We start from the raw sequence: 6,993 nt of genomic DNA, 5'->3' as shown, positions 1-6,993 counted from the left end.
ACAAAATTTCATAATTTTTTGACATCGTTTTTATTTTATTTTATTTTTCAAAAACCAAAAATAAAGAAAATCAGAAAAAATAGAATATTTATCAAAAAAAAATAATACCGCTGGTTGCATTAATTCTTAAAAATCGTTTATTAATTTTAGAATGCAAAACATAAATAAAAATATAAAGTTTTGATCCATCCCGGCCCCTGGACGCCCCACTACGCTGGCCGGGGACTTTTTGACAACGTTTTTCTTTTTTTTTTGTCATTTTTTGTAGGCATGACTAGAAAAATGTGAGGATCGTGTTTGTAAAATTTCATAATTTTTTGACGTCGATTTTTTTTTGTTTTATTTTTCAAAGATGAAAAATAAAGAAAATAATAAAAAATAGAATATTTATAAAAAAATGAAGCCACTTATTACATTAATTCTTAAAAATCGTATATTAATTTTAGAATACAAAACATAAATAAAACTATAAATTTTTTACCCGTATTGGCCCCTGCGCGCCCCCACATAGTGGGACGGGAGCTTTTTGACAGAGTTTTACTTTTTTTTGTCATTTTTTGATGCCCTTTTTTTGCAAGCTTCTATAAACAATTCATGTCACATACTTCAATGAAATGGTTGGTTATCTTTACCATTAGCAGCCCTTCCGCACAACATTTTTTAAACTAAGGAGGTACCCAGTCCTGAATATTTTTGTCCAGGATTCCTTTTTGGTAATCTGCTGTTTGAAATAAAGAAAATAATAAGAGAAGCGTACTTAGAGGCAAATAATAAAGTAATTGGTCATAAATCTAAGCCTTGGATAATAATATCTAACACCAACATCTGGAATAGAATAGCTAAGACTAAGTACAAACAATGATAAATACGAAGCTAATGAAGAAATTGTTTCTACATCTAGCGTACCTTACTGAAAATTTAAGGAATGCATGGTGGACACCTGGTCTTGTAATAAGACTTTGAAAAAAAAAATGAAAGAAAAACAAAAAAAAAATGTAATCATTCCATAGAAATACAAAACACAAACCTTAAGTCTAACATAACAAACGCATAAAATTAAGTTTTATGCAACATTTCAAAAATTGGAACATCTAGAGCCCGTTTGGTTCATGGATTAGAACCATTTTCGATTTACGTGTATTTTTTGTGAGAGAAAATACTGTAGCGAACCGTGAACCATGATTCGAATCAGAGAATGAATCTTCCAACCAAACGGGCTCTAAGTTCCTTCGAAATGGATTAACGGGGATACAAGAAAGACAATAACAATATATTAATATCTAAATGCTATATTAAATTTAAGAACGTTTACTATTAGAAGGAAAAGAAGAGAAAAAAAAAAAACAAAACTTTAAGTTTGTAATATGTAGTAATGGAACAGATGCTAAAAGACATAAGCTATAAGGAAGGAGAATCCTTTTCCTTCTTCTTTATTTTATTTTATTTTAATTTTCTTTTTTTCAGAAAAATGAGTGGAATAACATTCCATTAAAAGGTGCCAAAGGGGTATGAGTAACCAAGTGCAATGAAAATAACATCGCTCGGAAGACAGAGATTCCAACTACCACTCTTCTGAAATTAACATACTGTCAGAACCTACATCAAACAATTTATTTAAATTACATTTAAGACGAAGTTTTAACAACATCAACACTAACAAAAAAACTTGTTTCAATAATCAATAGGGAAGAAAACTGTTAGACCTCCGGTACGGAAGGTTTATGTTAGGAGGGCCAAGAGAGGAATTGGGATGGGCCCTGGCCCAAATGAGATAGATCAGGAAGGGAGCGTGGCAAGCACGAAGGGCCCATGTGGGGAGGTGCGCGAAATTGGTTAGAGGATCGGTGGTTATATGGGGAGCATCGAGGAAGGGGATGTGTGTCGAATTTGGTGTTCGAATTGATCGCTGGGAGGTTGTGGGATTCCTCGAAAATCCCTCTTTCCTGTAATTTTCCTTCATTTCCATCGTCTTCAGAGCTACGTTGAAGCTCTTGATGTTATTGGAGTAATTCAAATTCAATAAAGAAGGCTATTGCCAATTCTCAGCCAACTATTGTTAGCTAATTTCAGCAGTAGAGACTAGAATCCTAACAAAAACAAATAATTATTTCTTTGTGGGTCACTTAAGTGTCCAAAAGTTAAATTATTGTTCGTTCCAAGAATCCACGTTGTGCAGATAACGATAATAATATCCAAAGAACAATAAATCAAAACCGCAAGAACGAGACAAGTTGTTCACAGTTTTTTGCGTGGCAAAACTTATATTCTCGATTAATAGGACATCAACTCTACCAGCTAATCTCAATCAAAATCGAAAAACACATGAAAAGTTCAATTTAAAAAGGAAGACACAATTGATAAATTCAAATTAGAAAACAAGTTTCCGAGGAAAGAAAAAAATACCAATGCATCAACCAGATTGGATTTGTAAAGAACCAAGCAATGTTTTCTTTACTAAATAGTGGAAAGGATAAATCCTAAGGACAGAGCAAAAAATTGGAACATAGAGATGAGAATTTGGGAATGGACTTACCAAATGGCCGAACAAAAACAACTGAGACTGGATGTGCAGTGTGCATAAGAGAAACTGAGAGATAAAATTGAATTTTGCTGCTACAGCACGAAAATTGGAAAGAAGAATCTTCTCACGTTTGTTAATCTATGACCATAATAATAGAACACTGGTACACGGAAACATGAAGAATGCATTTTATTAATAAAAGAAAAGAAAAAAAAAGAAATGGGTTATTATGTAACGTTATGCAACGAAGTTTTTGATTAGAGAAAGTACCATTCATTTCCTTCTCCGTGAAACCCAGAATCCTTCCCAGCTGGAGCCATGGCTGAGACGGCGTCGTCAATGACAATGAAATTATCACCGAAAAGGATCCACTGACTCAGATTTGTGATCTTGCTGGGTCGATTCCTATAGTAGTTGTTACTAAGGTAATGAAATTTAAACATGTGTCTTTCTGTTTTTTAACTGATTTAAATTGTATTGGCAATTCGGTTGTGTTGGCCACTACAAAGAAGCAGCTTAAGCATGCTTGAATTTCTTAGCTTCGTTAATGTAATTTGTTTTGAATGTTATTGGTTTTGCAAATGGATTCAATTCAGCTGATCTGATCTATTTTGTGTACTGGGATTATATCTCAACAGTTATGAAAGACAAAAAGCCAGGCTTATAAAAGTAAAAGAAAGATCATATACAATTTTTCCTCTCTTTGTCCTGCTTTTATTGTAGGTGACATGTAGAGAAATATTGATCGCACTTGTACACATTCTAAATCGCATTAGTATTATGGAGTTAAGCAATGTAGATTATAACAACCATAATAACTGCCTTGAAAAACCAAAGCCCTATTCAAATATTCATAAGGGACAAATCCAAATCCAACATTTTCGGTTGTCATTTGTCTTTTAACTCATGTTAGCTAGCTTTATGAAAAAAATTTATACATGGAATCTCTGAACTTCCCACTACAGAAAGATACAAACACATCAAATCAAAATGGAAACAGATGTTCTGTATTACAAATTGTATCTGCCTACCTTTAAAAAAGGGGAAAAATGGTATCCTCCTCAATCTAAATCACGTTAGACATGTACACTGAGATGACTAAAAATCAGTACCTCCACTTAACTACATGAACTAAATTTTCTGCTATGAGGAAAATCTTTGGTTTTATTACTTTGCTTTTCATTTATTTTCTTTTTAACCTTTTTCTTTCTTAATTTTGTTTCAAAAACAAATGAAAGCTAACAAATAACAAATGAATACTCTCTTTCAATAAAGTTTCAAATTTGTTCATGGAGAGTAGAATTAAGAAACGCGGTAACCCAAAACAGCTAAATGCATTGTGCTTGATTTCTAGTACCAAAAAAAAAAAACAAATACACACACACACAAGAAGGAATTAGAAAATCTCACCTTTGAAGCTGTCGGATTCAAAGGCACCACTTTCATATTCTTCAGCTTCTGACAACAAGGAGTATGAGTGAACTTTCAAGGAATAGTTAGCTTGAGGAATTTATCTTTTGGTTCTTGATATTTCTGTAAGAAATAACAATTTTTCAAATTACTATATATAATTACCCATAATGAAATACTCATAATTTGTCTCAAAATTACTCTTTTCCTCAAGAGACAATGAAGCAAGCAAAATGGAACAGGATATACACATCTTTATAGTTAACACAAACATCATAATCGTTGCATCGATTTAGGTGGGAAAAGAGAAGAGAAAAAAAAAAAAGAGTGAAACTACGTTCCTAATATTGCTCATTAGTCCACAAACGAAGCATTTTCCCTAGGAAATTGAATGAAAGAACCTTCCTATTTAGGTGGGATAATAGAAGAGAGAAAAAAAAATTGAAATTATATGCCTAATATTGCTCATTAGTCCACAAACGAAGCATTTTCCCTAGGAAACTGAATGAAATAACCTTCCTATATACAAGAAAGATGTGAAGCCTTGATGAAAATGTTGATCAGTGCAAGCCCAAAAAGTGAAGTTTTTTACCTTGTAAGAAAACAATTGGTCTCTGTATCAGAAGCAAGGCGAGTAACAGAAGAAGAGAAAGAGGAAGACGAAAGGGGATGAAGCTCTTGTCGCTGACAGTAAGAGCCGCTTGGAGAGAGCATCAGCGTAGAGGAAGATAGAGAAAGAGGCAGAGAGAAAGAAAGAGTCAGAGAGAGAAAAATTCAAGAAAACGACAAAATACATAAACAAAAACTTTAAACAGTGAAATGTGAGTAAGTGCACAGTAAGCAAACTGTGCTTTCTCATACAGTTACTAGTTGGAGCCCACGTGCTTCGCACGTGTGAGGCTCAATATGAGAGTTAATTTTTTTATTTAAAGACTAATTTTGAGGTCTTGAATTCCATTATAAAAATAGAATTTTATTATTTTTATTTTCAATAAATAAATGACGAGTAAAAAAAATAAATTTGTTTTGTAAACATGATAGGACTATGTTACTAGGAATGAGTATTCTAACATAATTACAACCAAGTCAATTCATGATCATTACATAATGAATTCACGCAGTCTCAAATTTTTATTGCCTTACAAGCCATAAGTAGCATGTTAAATAATGAATTTTAAATGGCGGACATCACATAACTAATTTTGAATATTCATATTCTTGTGTCATCCATGGGTCAAACAAAAACATTCGAATTTTTTATAGTAACATCCAAGATTAAACCAAAAACCAGTATTTAAGTCATTCAAAGACAACCATTAAAGCTATTTGAAGGGAAAAAAAAAAAAAAGAAAGAAACTTTCATTCCATGGCAAATGAACAGTGATACGTTAGTCCTCTAGAAGTGTATTTAAGAAGCGCATTGAATATGCAAATTGAGCAAGAATATTTTATAATGGCATCGAAGAAGTATGTTCGGTCAGCATATTTAGCATGCATATTCAATAAAATCATTTAATAAGCATATCCATTAGTAAGTCAATTAGATAAAGCCATTCAGCAAACCATGAATAAAACCATATAACAAACCATTAAGTAGACCATTTAGCAAACCATGAATAAAACCATCTAGCAAACCATACAGAAAATCATTTAGTACACCACTTAGAGAAAAAAAAAAGGTAAACAAAAATAACAGTCATATATCATGATAAATTCTTTGTAGAAGTAACTAAAAAAATACTAAAATGTATAACTTATTTGCCAACATATAGAGAGGAAGAAATAAGAAATAAGCTGAAGATGCAACTACAATGATAAGGGGAAGGAGATAGAGTGGGCCTTGCGTGATCAGATGTGCAACAATCTTGCTGTTCCAGCTGTATTCGTTGAATAAATGTCAATCTGGTTCTAGAATTCTTATCATTATCAGGGAAAAAAACACAAACAATCACCACAAGAATTGCATCAGTTTTATGCACTCCAATTTTAACAGATGACATTATGTATTTTTTCCTCAATTGCTTTGAAAGCTGGTTTGATTTCATCATTCTAGTCATGATATGAAACAATGCTAGTTATGTAAAAAAAAGAAAATGTAACCTTCTAATTTCCAAGATAAAATGTCTACATTAAAATTGACATTCCAAAATTGCAACAACAATGAAAAAAGTTCAAATAACTAATAACAAAACAAAATCAACTTCATATTGCAAATGGAGTCAAACGCCCAAAGATTTTTCCCTTTTTTTTTTTAAATTACAAACATGTAAATCAAATCTGTAAATGGAGAGAAATAGCAGTTTAACTAATATGACATGACATGTAGTTTAATGGGCTTAACACGTGAATTACCAAAAACATGTTTAGCCTCAAAATTACTGTGCTAAATAAATACAACAATAAATAGATTTTTTTTTTATCATCAAGGGATAGTATTACCCAATTTTTATTCCATGGCATTTGTATCGACATAAATTCTTAACTCCACATCAGCTGTACTTGTAAAATCTCTTGATAACAAGCGCTTGTTCATTCAGCTAATTCCATACCGGTAAGGCCACATGCCACAAGCATGCTTGTCTTCCCTTGTCTGGTTATGATCACCAATAATAGCAGAAAAAATATCAGGCCTATGAAAACCTCTTATTATCATAACAAATTTATAGTGTTCGCGATACTTTTGTTTAAACTCATATTGAATGAGACTATTATTGAGATAATAAAAAAAAAAACAAACAAAACAAAAAATCAGAAGCAAAGAAAGGACAAAATATGTTATGAATTTAGAATTAGGAATAAAGCAAAACAATATAATGAATGTAAAGATTAATATAAAGGTGTACGGTGTAATAATAAAGAAGAAAAGAATGGTGTGGTTGAATTTAATATGTGTAGAAAAAACATCAGCACAAGCATTTATTGATTTAATATCAATGAGAAAGCATATATAATATCAATTAATAACAACACTGTTTATGAAGATATGGATAACTAAACATGAAAGATTGTAATGATCAATTAGAAGAGAATTAAAATTATGAGACCTTACAAAGTTAGATAAC

The 6,993-nt window shown here is 31.8% G+C and overlaps 1 long non-coding RNA gene across 2 annotated transcripts; it reads right to left on the bottom strand.

Moving 5' to 3' along the window:
- Window positions 1–671: 671 nt before the first annotated feature.
- LOC112090735 lies at window positions 672–4,677 on the bottom strand. Of its 2 annotated transcripts, none has more exons than XR_002901791.1 (3): window positions 4,524–4,677; window positions 3,932–4,054; window positions 672–718 (listed from the first exon to the last, which is right to left on the bottom strand). It is a non-coding gene; the product is annotated as an uncharacterized LOC112090735 (long non-coding RNA). The 2 variants fall into 2 exon arrangements; XR_002901792.1 differs by lacking the exon at window positions 672–718 and adding an exon at window positions 933–945.
- Between the last annotated feature and the right edge of the window lie 2,316 nt (window positions 4,678–6,993).

The sequence above is a fragment of the Morus notabilis genome, unplaced genomic scaffold, assembly GCF_000414095.1.
Source record: "Morus notabilis unplaced genomic scaffold, ASM41409v2 Scaffold1522, whole genome shotgun sequence".
In the NCBI taxonomy this organism is placed as follows: domain Eukaryota; kingdom Viridiplantae; phylum Streptophyta; class Magnoliopsida; order Rosales; family Moraceae; genus Morus; species Morus notabilis.
This window is presented reverse-complemented; position numbering and strand designations above follow the sequence as displayed.